This window comes from Chamaea fasciata, unplaced genomic scaffold, assembly GCF_029207755.1.
Source record: "Chamaea fasciata isolate MVZ Bird 193981 ecotype frontalis unplaced genomic scaffold, bChaFas1.0.hap1 SCAF_2, whole genome shotgun sequence".
Lineage (NCBI taxonomy): Eukaryota > Metazoa > Chordata > Aves > Passeriformes > Sylviidae > Chamaea > Chamaea fasciata.
Window position 1 is genome coordinate 74,258,617 of NW_027094087.1, and position 17,083 is coordinate 74,275,699.

The 17,083-nt window shown below is 38.2% G+C and overlaps 1 protein-coding gene and 1 long non-coding RNA gene across 3 annotated transcripts in view; one reads left to right on the plus strand and one right to left on the minus strand.

Annotated features, from left to right (window-relative positions):
• Positions 1 to 17,083, plus strand: part of GPC6 (glypican 6) — a 726,194-nt gene that overhangs the window by 92,687 nt on the left and 616,424 nt on the right. The gene's annotated exons all lie outside the window — the stretch shown is intronic.
• LOC136286017 (uncharacterized) lies at positions 238 to 3,988 on the minus strand. The gene is made up of 2 exons (XR_010719690.1): positions 3,800 to 3,988; positions 238 to 1,466 (listed from the first exon to the last, which is right to left on the minus strand). It is a non-coding gene; the product is annotated as an uncharacterized lncRNA (long non-coding RNA).

Consider the following 17,083-nt stretch of genomic DNA (forward strand, 5'->3'; position numbering starts at 1 on the left):
GAGTCCCTTAACTTTTCCCTTTGACATGGACATACCTAAATAGGACAAGGTTACTTTACATACACGGAAGTTTATTAACTGACACGGTGTGCTGTTAACAGTGACACTTCCAAACTTGTTGTGACTGACAGGGGCTTTGTTACTTAATTCAATTGTTCAGATTTTGTATTTTGGATACATTTGTCTGATGGTTCCTGTGAAAATGTAGTTGGAATTTAACAATGAGAATAGAAGGACTAAAAATAAAAGAACTTTATTGGATTTTAAGGTTTGGGAGTTTTTAACAATACAGTAATTCAGAATTAGGGAGATTATGTTTGTTGGCAGATGTCATGCAGGATTTGCCATTTCCCAATTCCTAGCTTTGTGCTGAATCTTGTTTAACAAATACTACTAAGCTCTCAGTTTCCAAATTTGAGCTGGGTTTTAAATACAATGTTGCCTACTATTTCTGTATATAATTTTACAGTTTTATGGATTCTGTGGAAACACAAACTACGGGAAGGTAAGAAATAGAGTTGGTCATTCCGCAGTTCCCATCTTGCTGTGACTTCTTACCACAGCATATCCTTCTTGGGTGTGTGGAGGGAGAAATTATGTTAACACTCTCCCCCAGCACTTTGGAGCAAGATCCACACCTTCTCTGAATGACTTTGATGCTAAGTATTGTGACATGTATAATGGACAGAATACTTATTAAAAACCCCACAAAAACAAAACAACACCACCACCAAACATTGGTCTGTGGCATTCTGTAATACTTGCATTCAGGTTTAAATCGCCCAAAAGAACTGGTCTGGGTGGAAATGGGAGTCTTTGGTATAGTCAGCTTGGACAAGACTCCCTCAACCACTCTTCTGGCTTGTGGTACTACCTGGCAACCCCAGTGCATGCATGGTGCATTTTTAGAAGCTGTCTCAAATGACATAGAAAACATCTTCCAACCACTGCAAAAGTACTGTCCTCCATGGACATTTCTGTGGCTGCAGCAAATTTCTACAGGCTGTTTCCAGGTGGCTTACCTACAGATGATAGGGTTAATTCCCCAGTAAGATCCGACCGGGACACTATACTCAGGACATTAATCAAGACATTTAAGATCCCAAATTGAATGAAGCACTGAAGGAATTGCCAGGGGAATCTCTACATCCCTTTAAAATTCCCCCATGGACAGCTTAGGTATCTGCAGTTCTTCAGTCAAATAATTAATTGTGACAGGAGATGGCTCGAAGATCAGTCGCTTAGCTTGAAGTCAGTCCCTTGTCTCCAGCCAGTCCATTAGCTCATCTGTGTAGAAGACTGGTCTTGGAAGTCCTGGGCTCCTCAGGGAATTCATTGCTGAGTGTGAATGAAGGGATAGCTGTGACATCCAGCTGCACCAGTGTTGCAATGGTGGACAAAGTTGAACTTTGTACTTGGAGTTAAACTTCCTTAGCTTGTGCCCCAGAAGAACAACAGGGAGGTGGCTTAGCAGGAAGGGACATGGAAATGTTACAGTCAGGGCTTTCTGCTCCTTCAAATCTCCTGCAACCTGTTCCCTAATATCTGCAATCAAATGGCTGGTCCTTCTGCAAACCTAAAATACTTTGGCTTCTTCCATTCTACTCACTAATGTGACAGTGCTTCTATTTTTAGTGGCTGTAAAAAGAGTCAATATCCCATCAAATTCTTTCTTCAGGACCATCTGGTTAAAGGGAAAATTCCAGATTGCTCTTTATCATAGAATGGCTGGGGTTGAAAGGGGCATTAAAGCTCATCATGTTCCAATCTCCCTGCTGGAAGGAGCACCTTTCCTAATAGTTGTGCTGGCATTATTGCAGGTCTGTCTTCAAGTTTAGGGGATTAATTAGATAATGGCTGGAAGTTGTTTTTGCTAAATTAAGTGAGTTTTGCCAGTTATCAGCTTAGTGGGTGCAGAAAACTGTGATTATGAGAAACAGCAGTGAAGTCTTTTAGGGCTGTTACATTACCGAGAGCATGCCTCCTTGTTTCTCTAAAATATCAACTTTGGAATAAAACGTCCATTCTTTATGCTGGTTTTGGCTGGGGTAGAGTTAAATTTCTTCACAGTAACACAGATAAGGGTCTGTGTTTTGGATTTGTGACCAAAATAGTGTTGTGATCACAAAAAACAGAGGTGTATTTTAGCTGTTGCTGGGCAGCACTTGCACAGAGCCAAAGCCTTTTCTACCTCTCACCTCACACCCACCAGTGAGCAGGATGGGGCTGTGTGAGGAGCTGAGAGGGGACACAACTGGGACAGCTGACCCCATCTGACGCAAGGAATACTCCCTACCATATGGCATCCTGCTCAGCATATGAGGCTGAGGGAAGAGGGAGGAAATTTGGGACATTTGGAGTGATGGCCTTTTCTCATCCTAATCATCTGTTACATGTGATGGAGCCTGGCTTTTCTGGAGGTGGCCAAACACCTGCCTGCCCATGGGAAGTGGTGAATGAATTCCTTGGGTTGCTTTGTTTCTCTGCATGGCTTCCGTTTTACCTATTAAACTGCCTTTTATCTTAACCCATGAGTTTTCTCAAATTTACACTTCCAATTCTCTCTCCCATCCTGACATAATGGCTGCATGGGATTCAGTTGCTGGCTGGGGTTAAACCACAACATTATTTCAGGCAATTGTTTTCCCACGTTTTGTACAGGTTTTTTTGAAAACCCAAAAAATCCCATTTGCTCGAGGTTGCTGCTTGAAATTATGGTTCTTAAATTACTAGATTGGTGACAAGATGCCACACGTAGTACATTTGTTATTGCAAAAAGTATCTTGCAAGCCTTGTATTCCTCTGGGAATATGAGCTCCTATTTACTACACTGAGCTTCACAAACAGGCTTGTAACATGCCACAGCTGAATTATCCTCAGAAAGGATTGCTGGTTAAGTGCATGCCTTCCTGTCAACAATTTTAGTTGACACAGTAGCTTTTTTTTTAATCTGAACAAAATTTAAGTTTAACATAACCTGGAAAGTTGACCTCTTCCTAATTGGCTGATATGCCTGGGAAATGCTGTAGCTTGTATGCCAGAGAAAGAACACAAAGTCTGCCAATGAATAGAAGTTGATAGGAATTACCACACGTTTGCCTAGATTAAGAGTGCATCTGTGATATATTTAAGCAATTAGCTGTGTCTGTATTTCTGATCCAATGGCCTCTATAACTTTGTAATTTTTTTTGTTGTTTTGTGTGACCAATCTCCTAGTAATTTTTTAATTTTTAAATAGATGATCCCAGTCTTGCTGCTGTGTCACCAATTAGTTTTGTTGCTGAAGTAGCATGATATAAGATAAAACATTCTGTACTTGAAACAAGGACCTCTTACATACACTTCACTATTGCTAGGGACATACTCCTGTACATTTTTAAAACCTGTACAAATCCTTCCTTTGATTGCTAAAGTCTTTTGAATTAGGGCAGAACATATTTACTGGTCTGGGAGGCTTTTTTCATGATTGATTTTTTTTTATAGGTACTTCTAATGACTGGTGGTGTAGCAATATTAAATCTTGGTGGCCCAGTTGCACAACATTTTATACAAAATGTTTGCAGGGCATCCCACACTTCCTCTTGGATTATAACTTCTCATAAGCAGTTTCAAGTTCACAGCCTGCAGCCAGAACTCCTTGCATTCATTTTTCCCCTCCCCCTCCCATTTCATATGGTTGGGATCCTCATGTGTCACCCCTTCTGTCACAGCTGAGATAGCCACGCACTCAGAGTGCTTCTTTAAAAACCTCAGGGTGCTTCAAGTATCAGCAGCATGTTATCCATAAGTCTTTCATTACCTGGCTTTTCTGTGTAGCAATCCTATGGGCAGCTCCACACAGCTCTGGCTCTTCCTCTCCTTCTTCCCTCTTCCTTCTGCAGTTCTAGCTTGCTGCTTCCTGTTCCTGGCACGGCCACCTAACCTTGTCTGTACCTCATACAATGGCTTACCTAATCTGTCCCTCACACCACCTCCCATCCCTTCCTCTTCACAGCACAGCCAGCAAACTCCAACTAACTCCCTCTTTTATCACACCCAGCTGTGAGGGCAAGGCTGTTCCCACTCCTTGGCAATTAACACAGCTGCAGTATATCAGATGCAGGATTACCTTTAGCACTATCTGTCTTACCAGACCTCTAACTCACCACCAGGTTTTCTCCTGCTGATGTCCAGCATCTCCTGATTTCCCACTTCTCCCTCCTCCATTCCCACCTCTCTCCCCCTTGGTGGTTCCACCCCCAAGGTAAGGAGCTCCATGTATGAATCCTTCCTCCCAATGCTGTTTAAACCTCTCCCCTTCTATTTTCAACCTCCCCATCTCTTTTCAGGGTTCTTCTTTGTTCTCCTGTTGGGATGTCCAAAATCTCAGCTGTACCTCCATACAACCACTTTCCCTGACACAGATTACTGAGTCTCTCTCCCTGGGGTCACATGGAAATCTCCTCTTCCCAACCTCCTTAGTGAAGGAGTCCATGCAGAGTAGTCTCTAAAGTTTCATTCAACTAATTCTGTGTGATAAAAGGTTTTCTTTGGACAACTCCTTCTTTTCTGACACTCTTTCCCCCATTTTTTCCACTGGGAAGGGGAGACCAAAGTCTGTGTTGGTGCCTTCTAGTTTTACCTAAGACAGTTTTCCTTATTGAACAGAACTTTTTTCTCTAAACAAAATCATGATAAATATTCACATTATAGGCAAAAAAAATTTGAATTATAACTAATGAATCTGTATAGTAAGTTCTGAAAAGTCATGAAAATTCTGGAAATATGAGCAAAAATGGGTGGTTTATTTTCTGTCTGTGTGTATTTTGTAAAAGCTGTTTTCACGGAATAACATAATGAGAGTAATAATATTTGAATGAAATTGCAGTTGTTTTTTGCAAAGAAATGGAGGAAATCTGGTCTTGATTGGACAGCCAGAAGAAGACACTGAGTAGATTAAAACCGCATAAAGCAGAAATCCATATAGGGTGATAGGAATTGATCTGACACTTATTGCCAGAAACATAAACATGAAAATGCCTCCCACAAACACATCCATACTTGCAAATACACCAAGGCAAATATGTCAGCATATAGAACAGAAGAAACTTTGGTTTTCTTAATTGATGGTAGGGCAGTTGCTCAGAATACAGATTATCTTTGAGTGCAATAAAAGCATTTTTCCAAGCCTAATCTAATCTTGCATTGACAGCACTGTGCAACTACACTGCATAATGGTTGCCACTGCAGTAATGCTGAAGCTGGCAACATCTCACACCAGCTCCAGAGTCATTGGATATAACATACAACTGAGTAATTTAAAAGCAATGCTACTGAATTTGTATGATGCCACAGCAAAACTGTTTTCCTGCTGAGAAATCTTCTATCTTAGGTGTAATGTTACATTTTTGTTAGGACATGTGCCCCATGCTGAGCTGCCTCATGCAGATACAGGCGCTTGGTCAGCATTAGCTTCGGGACCTCAGTGATTTGCAGCATGGTGGAAGGATGCCCTGTGGAGTCCCTTGCTTATATGTTAGAGTGCTTTCTCTGACTCTTCAAAAAAAGGTGTATTTATTGAGTGTGCCACTGAGACGTCAGCATAGTACTTCCCTTTACTTTCATGTTTATGATAAATTATAAGTTATCAATATTCTCAACAGTTAATTGCTCTTAAGAGTCTCTGAGTCATCTAAATCTAAAAAGAAACTTATTTTCTGTTCTCCAGAAGTGCATTCATCTTTGCTCAACTGCATTTTGACAAGACCTCTGCAATATTTTTCACTTTCACAGGACAGTGTCCCATTGGGAGACATCAGCAACATAAATACTGTACTGGGGACCAAAAGAAAAAAAAAAGCAAAAAAAAAGCTAAATTGTTTCTCCTTGTGTTGATATCATGCTTTGCATTTATCTTCTCCCCTCTAATTCAGATTTCTGTGCCTGTCATTAAGCATGCAATATACAGAATCTTGCAACACAGTGAACTGGTATGTGAATTGAGTTGTGCAGAGAGCCAGCCTTTGTGATGGGAGAGTGGTTCCTGAAGGACATAGTGATCTGTGCATTGTGTTTGTATGTAATTCTGCTGTGACTAGACAGATGGGTGGCTATAAATGAAGTATCTTCCTATTCCCTCTGAGATGTATGTGGTAATGTCCTTCTTTAGATGTTCTGTCATGGCAGTGCACACAATTAGCTACAGAATATTAGTTACTCTGCAGGATGCAAATCAACATCTTTCTGTAAGTGTGGTAAAGGCACAAACCTATCAAATGGTATCAAGCTTGTATTAGTGATTTGGTTGCTCATCAGCTGAGTCAGGGGAAGAGAGTATGACAAATGGACAGTCTTATGTTTGTTTGTAATGAACCTCAATTTACTGTTTTCATCTCCTTGCCCATTTAAATGCAAAAGAGCACATTTCCCTTTGCAATATACCACATACACTGATATACAACTTCAGTGAAATATCAGTTTCTTCCAAAGCTTCTCATTGAGATGTAATAGCATCACAGCAGAGAATGACATTGTGGTTAAACACCAGTAAGGATCTAAGTCAGAAATAAGCTCTTCTTTAATGTTCTTTATATAAAGAGAAATACATTCTTCTGTTAACTTTAATATTGTTTCAACTGGGAGGATTTCCCTGGAATTCTTTGTGACCTGAGCTACACCAATAGGTGTCTGACTGTTAGGAGGTATCTGGGCAGATTTTTGTAATTGAAAAATAAATGAGTTTGATTAAACACCTTAATCTGATATGTGTATATAAAGAATCTGATCTCTGCCAAAGATTATCAACAGACTCTGGATCTGTCACTTTTTTTCTTAGACAAGAAGTCTTAACTAATTTATGTTGTTAAATATGAATCTGAATTTCAATTTGAGTGCCCAGTGGCATTCCATTCCTGAGAATTAAACTCAACTGGGACTTGAAACCCAGGATATTACCTAATTTTTGAAAGCACAGAAGACCTTTGATGGCCTCTGTAAAGTTCCTATTTTCTCAGTCATTGTGAAAATTTAGCAATTCTGTTCACACTTCACTTATTGTGAGCCATGTTGTAGAAAGATCTAGATCACTGTTCTTACATCAGTTCTGTCTTAAGCTGTTAAGTCATCTCACATTTCTCAGACAAAATAAAATTAATAACCCTCTGGAGGACCTAATTTATCTCTATTGATTATAAGGTAGCATAGGGATGACAGGCTAGACGAAAGTGTCTGAAAGCTTGTTGTATAAATTAATGTTTAATAACATTAAATGCAGCAAAATCTTTAATATTAACAGTCTGTGTCTTCATAATCCACATTCTGTTAGCATTTCATGCAACAGAAAAATGTGTTTATCCTAAAGCCTGAGTATGGCTTTTGGAAGGACTAAGTCACCAGCAATTTTAAAATCATAATATAAGTTGATAACTTTCTTTGTTCAAACACTTTTTTCATTGCATGTGGCAGTACCCGTAGACCTAAACAGAGTTTCCTCTCACCTACTTCTAGATAAGACTTCTTAATATTTAGTTCTGCTTTAATCTTTCTCCTGATGTGTTAGGAATCATTAAAACTTTGCATCCAAATATTGCAGTTTATCTCATATTAAGCCCTTAAAAAAAGACAGACAATATTATGTTGTTAACAATCCACTTTTTCTTATTTCTGCAAGAACTTGCTGATGAGTCTTGATGATGTTGGAAAAGTAGGAGAGAGAAAATACGTTCATAGCATTTAAAATGAAAGGGCCTTTGAGAAATTGAATCTTCAGCGTGTTATGCCAAGAAGGATCTTGAGCATTTACTCAATACTTCTGGAAAACCAGAAAACTGCTCTCCATATGAAAGTCAGATGGAGACCTTTTACAGCAATGCAAGACAAAGTTTAAGACACTTCAGGGAGTCTAAGAGTGGATTAAGCAGTTCATTTAAAAATCCTTAGTATACTTTCCTTTCCCTGTTTGAAATTTTGATTGTCTTATTCCTGGTAGATTAAAGTCACTGTGTTTCCTAAGCATTTCTGTATTTTTTTTTTAAATATTTACTAACAAATCTATCAAAGTTTCGAGGTTTTGGTTGTTTGGTTGGTTTGGTCTCTGTTTCTTGCATGCGTCTTTTGCAGTATACTTGCATTTGTTTTGTAAAAAGATGCTGTTCTGTGATGGTTGAGACAAGTATCCATGTATTCAGAGGCAAAAGTGTTCCTTCCAATGATGAATTATTTTTTTTATTCTACTTATAGTAGTATTCATGGTTGTCCAGTGGTTAAAGAAAGCTTTAGCATTACCCTACTTAATTACATTAATGCAACACTGTAAAATTTCCCTTAGGTTCCTTCTAAGATTCTTAAGAGAGTTCTTGAAAGGCAATAGAGCTCACCCTGGCCCCAAGCTTCTCCCACTGAAAGCTGTGAAGCAGTGTATTAACTTAAGCATTACCATCATCTTGTGTTGGATTTTCCTCTCAAAAAAAGAGAAACCCCCAAACCCCCCCAAAAATCTCCCAAACAAAAAAAATCTACACTCAAATCTAATCCCTGCTTCCCTGTGCTCTTTTTAATTCTCTAGAGCATTTGTTCAGCTCTAGAAAGGTCTCAAGAGCAGGAATGCTAAAACAGAAGCACCTGCAAGAATTGTCTTCAGGAATGAATTTTTTCTGCTCATACCAGTAGTGGTTTCTCATGCAGTCTCTGCTGAAATTGATGCAAGTACGGCAAACTCAAATCTACACTAGTAAGACTAAAATATATAAAGCTCTTAATTTCTGCAAGGATCCACTGAATCTAGTAATTTTGTACCACCTCAGTGTTCTTTTTTTGTAAGGGTGAAGTCAGTGTGAATCACTGCTTTGAAACAAACTGGGTCTATTTCCATTCAGTTTGAAGATGGCTAAATACCCTCATATAATTTTTAAATATGATGCTTCTAGTAGAGATAGTGTACATAAGCTTTGTCTAGGCATTACTAACCAGGCTAAAAGTAGCAAGTCATCCAGTGAGTCTTCATTTAATTCTTTGAGTGCACATAGTCTGAGTGTACCATGCTGAATTTGTCAGCACAGCCTTCGCATTCATTTCTCTTGCCTGACAGCAGCTTCATTCTCTTGCTTGGTCTTTGGCCAACTCAAATTAACTACTTAGACTGAGGCATCTATTACAAGGATTGTGCCAGATCTGCATAGTTTTGGCAAATTTTTGGAGACCGTCTTGTGCCCTAGAGATCTAACATATTTAGCTGATTAAGAGTGACTGTTAGGAACCCGATTCCTGATCCTTACAACCATTTGTTCTGGCTGTAATTCAAAGAAAGCTCTTCCTCTGGCAAAAGAAAAAAATGAAAAGAAAAAAAAAAAAATGAACGTTTCAGTTGGAACAGCCTCATGTCTCTTCCTTTGAGTGTCAGTATATTATGAATAGATGTCTTTTATAAATATAAAATCTGTTAAAGAACTATGGCAAGCTCAATTTTATATCCAGATGACTGACTTACACTGTATTCATGAAACATGATTTCTGAGCTTTGAAGTTCAAGTTATAGGTCACTTCATTAGCAAATTCAGAACAAAAGTTTGACTGGCATTGGTTACTTCACAGAAAACTTTTTAAGTTATGATAGGCAGTCTGTTGGTCACTTCATCAGTTCCTCTGAAGCTTTTCTATTGATGCCTTTGATAACAGCTAATCCAACAAAGGTTTAACACTGTTTTTAAAGTCAGCTTCTCTTTTTCTCAGAAATCACCAGATGCTGCTTTGATCCCCTTTTGCACCTCTTGTCTTTTAGTCTTATTTAAAATTACTGTGTCTGTTTTGGAGTTTTTTAAACATGCTGGCATCTGCTCTTTTGTGGTTCATCAGAAAAACCTGCTCACAATTTTATCTTCTTAAAAATAAATTCCATGTCTCCTACCAGCATTTCCCTTTCTTGATGTGAGAAGCTAGCTAGTAATTAGAATCCCGAGGATCCTTTGTGTTAGAGGAGAAAATGACAATGAGGTTGAATCTCTCTTTGTACTTCCTTTGTGAAATAAATAGGGTTGTGTCAAAGTACTGTTCCTGAAGCACAGTGTGTAAGGAGATGTGCTTTTATTCACAGATTCCATTCTTCCACCTGGCTGCTTTGTTGCCTGCTGCCTCTGCTTCACTCTGAATTTTTTTAATCACCCAACTTCAGAGATGGGCAGGACTTCATATCATCCAGCAGAGCTATTGAAACACCGTGTCCATGTCTGCCTGGCACCTGCCTTTGTGCAGGGGAGTGGCCTGAGTTTGTCCTGAACCTCCTGTTTCAGCACTCTCCTTCCCAGGAGCTGCTCAGGACCTGTCCCAGCTGTCAGGGAAGCAGAGCTTTGAGAACAGCTCTCCATTCCCAAGTCATTTCACCAAAGCATAACCTACCTGAGAACCTGTTTTGGGCAAGATGACCCCCAAAGATAGCTTCCAACCTTAACCAATCTCTGACTAATTCTGGGATTGTGATCAAGCACTGTAGAGAAGTGGGAAATATGGCCTTCAGTTATCCCCATAAAAAGTGGAACCAGATACACATCTCCAGACAATGACCTACTGAAGATCTAATTGCTCTTATCAAAACACTGCCTTCCTCCTTGTTGACAGCAGTGGAAATGTCCCAACTCTCTCCCTGTCAACACTTCACTTAAGTTGTATGACTCTCCCTTGATTTCCAGGTATAGATGTAGGTTTTGGAGTAGTATATCTGCATGAATTGGAAGGGACATCTGATTTTAAGAGACATGTTTGAACAGTTCCAATTACACTATGAAACAGTGGACCTGAGAGCTGTTTATATTAATTTATGTTCTCATCTGGTCTGATGACTAAATAAATACATCTACATCCCGTCCTTCATACCTGAACTTATGTCTTCTCTGCTAGAGCATTTGTTTTCTTTTTCTGGTATTCTGCACGTCTTTTGGTATTAAAACATTGTTTTAGTTGGTTTGAGTACAAAATAAAAAGCAAATACTAAATAATATAATAGCTAATACTAAATACTAATAATCTATTAATCTAATTAGCAAATACTAAATAATGTTAGAATACAGCTATGCTCTATCTTTAATAGGCAGTTTAGAGCATGAACTTACATAGTTTAGAAAAATATTCATAGCATGAATTTCTTTTTCATAATGCCCTATCTTGGTAATTTGAAAATAGAAAGCAGATTGTAAGTTATATAAATTTTTCTGTATCTGTAAATAATATTCAAGTCTTGAAAGCAAAGCAAGGAAGAAAGAAAGTTTGCACTCCTAAGACACTTTGGTATTTCAGAGGTTATCCCAGTACTACACTGGAGTAAAACCAGTATCTTCAGAATGAAAACAAGAGTATGAAGGTGAAGTTGCATGTCTGAATCAGGGAGGACAACAGTATCAGCCTGTCTCAAGCACCACATATTAGCTCTGTGACTAGCTGCTTACTGGTTGTAGGTCTGTGTGTGCTCCCTTTCACAGGCAAATGTAACTTTGCTAAAAGCAGCACCTCATCTGTCTGGAAAGTTTTAGTTCTGCAAGCCAAATGAGAACTGAATTTTGATTGAAAATTCTAACTGCTTTCATCCACAATATCATCCTTTGAAATGCCAGACTAATTTATCATAGAAAAAATGGACATCCATGCTTTTATCTTTTGGTGCTTTTAAATACATTGTAAGTATCAGTTTCACATGCTACTACCTGAAAGAAAGAGAAAACCAAAAGTTGCTCCTTCAAATTCCCTTTTGTAGCTTCTCCCCAGTCTTTAACTGGTTTTAGTCAGTTGTTCTGTTTCAATGGAGCTATATGAATTAGTAGACATCTGGGTAGGGAAACAAGAAAAGAGGTACAAAACCAGAGCACGTATCTTATCTGACATTTTCAGACGAAAAACACTGTGTTTCCTTTCACTACCAGGAGTGTAAAAATGGGCACATCTTGAGTGTTTTGAAAGTTTCAGTTACTCTTCAAGCAGAAGGATCATTACGGGAGCACTTCAGCACAGCTCTTTTCTCCCCATTGAATCGTAAGCGCTCAGCAGATTATGGCAGCTGCAAACAGGGTCTAGATTTCATCCCTTTTGTTGAGAGCAAAATAGTTCCCTTTCAGCAAAAATAGCATTAACAATACTTCTCTATATTTGTGATACTTCTATAATCTCTTTGTTGTTGAGGACACTTTGTCACACAAGAGTTTCCTTGTCATTCAGGTATGCTGTGGCATGATCACAGTGGAAGGATTCATCAGTCAATCAATCAATCAATCCATCTCTGTATGCCTATGCAGTGACTCATCAGTTAATCAGTGTGCTTATTTAATTGCTACTTGCCCCTTGTCAGGTTAGTAAAAATGCCATTGTGGGCCCCATAAATTAAAAATAGTATTGTGCTAATGTAACAGCAGTTGTGATTAATTATTCATAAATTCTTATTTATGTGATTATTCTTTTGACTGTGATGTAAATGATATTTAAACCCTAGGATCTATTTTTGGGAAACTTCATGACAAAGAAAGAACTTCAGTTTAACTGATCTGAGGTGAATTGAATCTCCAAAGAATAAAGAGAGGAAAATAAAAGGAACCTTGATCCACATCCTATTCTTTTCTTCAACTCCATGGACCGTTAGATAGTGAAAAGGTTAACAATTTACCTCTAGAATAACAAGCTTCAGATTTTTCTGCTTTAAAAATGCATTTGTTCTCTTCTCAAGTACTTGAAACTACACAGATGACTTTCATGTCCTTATAGCCCTCAAACAATGCAGACACCTACACAGAAAGCAAAAAGGTTGGGAGTTGTCCCCATTAAAAATAATTCAGGACAGAAATACCTAAGTAGAGGTGACAAAGTAAGACTCTCTGTCTGTGTATATTTCTGCTTTTCAGTGATTTTGTGCTAATTCTAGTAGGAATTATGTCTTGTAGCAAGGTTGGGCTCTCCCTGCTACCCTGACACTTCCACCCATGGAAGGTGCAAAGAAACCTAGAGGTATTTTGTTGCTGACATATATGTAAAGAAGGTATACACAATCTCTCTGTATTTCTGGGCTTTGGAATAATACCATCTGGAATGCTGGAAGGTACTAGATTGTATTCAGAGTGAAAACTGACCTGGGTCCTTTATTCATGTAGACAGTGTGGATAATTTCTTCAGCAGCAATGAGGTGCTTTTCAGGCCAGGGCATGTCCCTTGACCCTGAATCCAGAGCTGTGGCATAACTGTGCCTTCCAATTCCATTCTCCTTTTTCTTTGTATTCCTCAAAGGAAAATTACCAAAATTTTGCTGAAAAATGCGTCAGCTGCTCAGAGTGGCATGTTGTAATTGCACTCACTTCTTAGCTCTCATTAGTTCCTGAAGAATTTTATCAGAATCCCAGGCTGGTGGAAAGCACAAAGTGCTTTGAAAGAAGTGTTGAAATGACACACACAGTAAAGAAAAGTAGCTGCTGGATACAGTAACCCTAAAAGGAGCTGAACAAAGGAAGATTTCCATCTGTTACTCAAATTTAGTTTTGCCAGCTCTCTTAGGGTGACGATCCACTATTTTAAAAGCAGTGAAGACCTGAACCCCAGGAATATACTTCTTCTAAGAGCTGGCAAATACTTGAAGTATACAGTAAAATTAAATCTTTTCTGCAGGAATTAGCAGACCTATAATGTGTACGTGATTTTTATGAAGAGTCTGCAAAATCTTAGCTGCTTCTTCTGCTTTGGGTTGCCATGATAAATGCATGATACTTTTCTAAAGTAAATGAGTAATATAACTATGTTATAGGAAAAAAAATAGGTTTTCTCTTCTCAATTAAAAGCAGCACCTCACACTTCTCCTGCACTGCCCAAAGTGCAATTGCAGGTCCTTCATACACTCTTCTTTTGAATTAGAAACACTACATGCTTTCCCATTAGAAGCATGAGAACAATGGGGTTTTGGTTTTTCTCCCTGTCAGCATTAGAAAGAACATGGACTCTTTTTCCCCAGCTGCAATTTAAGGGAAAAAAAATTGAGATATAATGTAATTACCAGCACTGGAATTTTGCCAGGATTCTTGGCCTTTATTTCCTTGAATTCCTCAAAAAAAGTGTTCTAGGACCGTCTAATTATAAGCAACCAAGACCACAGTTCCAAATCTGATATGAAGAATTCTGCCTCTAGCAACACAGAACATCAGTCCTGGGCATTTCCTCAGAACTGACTCAAAAATGCCCCCTAATGTCTCATATTCTCTGTTGGTTTTGTTCGTTTGAAGGTTTTTTTATTAATTCTGTGATGTATCTAGAACTTGTCAAACTACCTTAATAACCAACATATGTACATTTTACAACACACTGTTTACCCGTCAGTAAAACAAGATCAGCCAGTACATCTAATCCAGCCTGTACTCCTTAACATCCTTAAGGAATGTACTTACTCCTGGAGTGTGGAAAATTTAGGGCAATATTCTTTCCTCATGCGAGTTCATGTGATTGAAAGTAGAATGAAAATGGTATTTTTAATTGCGAGGAGTTTTAAAGACATTCATGTTTGATGAACAGTTACAGAAAAGAACTGTAAATTAGAAACAAATGTCCCATCATATTACCCTGGCTATAAAATGTGTCAGAGACTCTGTTTTAAAAAATATTGATAAAAGCTATATCCACGCTCCAATGACAAAGCTGATCAGCATCTACCAATAAAAAAAAAGAATTACTCCTGTGAAATTTGAATCTCCTTACAAGTTTGGTATAGCAAGCCCTGTTACTCTTGTGCAAAAAAGACTCTGGTGTTTCAGAGAGTAGGACAACAAAAACAACCAACCAGCCAAACAAAAAAATCCAACAAAAATCTCAAACAAAACAACGGAAAGAAGTGTAAAAGGTAATTGAGTGGTCTTGTTCGTAGAATTATTTTTTACAGCATATGTCGAATAGTTGACAAAAATAGAATAAATAAGACATGGTTCATGCGTCAGTTCAATGAAATTCCTTTGTGAATCCCTGAGTTGTGGTGTCTGTGTGGAAGGAAGCATATATACATGAAAATCTTTCCATCCTGAACTATAAACAGGTCTAATTTTTACCCACAAAAGGGACCGCTGGTAATAGAGTTAATATTTGCAGAAAGCCTAAAAAATGACTTTATTCACATACTAACTAATTGGAGGAAAACACAAAAGTGATTATCAGCTAGAACATGTATTTATAATTGATCACATTGCCATTAATATGCAGAGGATGTGGTGAAATCAGTGATCTGTGGGGTAAATGAAATCAACATCAGCATGCTGACTTCATCAACATGAGAACAAAATCAGCATCAGCAAGGCTTAGTGAAATTTGATTTCTCAGGTTGTTTGCCATTTTAGAAATCATGTGATCCAGGTTTTCCTTCTCTAAATTTCCTATGGAGCTGTTAACTGTATAAAATAGAAAAATCCCAGTTAGTGGATGCCTGAAGGAAGGGAGGTGGTCATCTCCATTTTTTTCCTGTGTCAAGGACTGTGCATAAGGTGGTTTCTTTCTTCAGATGAGGAATCTGTAATGATATCTCTGTTTATTCTACTTCTCTGACTGTTGACTTTAGCCTGATTTTGGCTTGGTTTTGGCTTAACAGTAAGTCAGCTTCTACATGTAAGGCAACAACAATATACAATTGTGTAATAACCATTTTAAACAGGAGTTTCATCACTTTTGTAAAGCTAGTTTCAGACAGTTGTTTTTTATTGTGTCCAGTGAGATTAGAGGCTGTGTGGTTGCCTTCAATATCTCTTGAGTTTTTGGCTGGTGCTCAGTGCATTGAGAGCCTTTTTGAAGTGGTGTTGAAGTACAGTGGACATCAGTACCCTTAAAAACTGGTCACATCATCTTTGACTTTAGAATTCAGAAGAATCAGATCCCCACCTTATACTCAAAGTCCTTTAAAGATAGAACAAAATAAGATAGTATTTATTCTAAATTTAATAGTTATTTTTGGCAGAAATTTGCTGTAGCAGTCTGGTTATCCAGGTAAATTCTTGTCTGTTTGTATCGAATAAATTCAGATTGTATTCCTCTTTGTGGGGATGTCAAGCTGAAAGCAGGTCAGAACATGTATTCACAGATGTAATTCTCAGATTTTCAGGATGTATGTAGGTGGCCTCCTATGAGGGGGACCAAAATTTAACAAGCTAATAGCAGATGAATAGGAAAAGTGGATTCAGCAGAATTGCAATTATATGTTGTGTAAAAATTTTAATAATCTGGAAAAAGAAGCCTGACAACATGATGTTATAGGGATAGTAACAGCAAGTGCCTCCCTATGTTTAGTTGAACTAAGGGTTGTCATTACTACTTTGCTGACTTTTAATCAAACCATAACCTAGATTTGGAGCATTACCACAGTGATGCTCCATGGAGGGATTTAACTAGAATGAAGATATATTAGGCCATTAATTGTTAGTGATTTAGTTGTAGTTATGAGATACTACTTCACTGGATGAACGAAAGAAAAGGGCAAGTAATGAAAGATGGGCTTTGATGAGAGGACCCACCTCCTCGTTTAGTCAGCCAAGGGTCGTTATCCCTTTATTACCCTGTAACTTGAGGGCAAGTTCAGTGAACAACTGTGGAGACCATTAGGAGCTGTCATGGAGAATTTATTTACCTTTGAATAGAAGGTGGGTGCAGTATGGTAGAGGCTGTGTGCTTCAAAGTGTGTAATTCTCCTTTTGCAAGCTTTTTAATACTATATTTATTGTTTCGTAGTACATCTCCCTTGACTGTTTTTTGTTGCCTTTGCTCCTGTTTGTCAGGAATAAAATTTATAGAAATGTGGCTCAGGAGAACCAACCTTATTTTGTGTAGTGACTATGCTAGCAGCCCACAGAGTCTTAGTGGAGACTTGAAGAAAACAGTAAAATCCACACCTCTTCAGAAGCTAAAGGTCTGGTGACATTTTTTCCTTCATTACTATAAAATACAGGTACCTGTGGTAAAATAGATTCTTTCTTCCAGTGTTTTAACTCTAAAGCAAATCTCATAAAAGTTTGTAGAGACCGATTAGTCAGCTAAGTTGTTACATCCAAGTTTGACACTGCAAGTTTCTGAGTTTGTAGGAAGCAGTTATTGCTCATACATTTGCTGAAGTGTAATAGACATC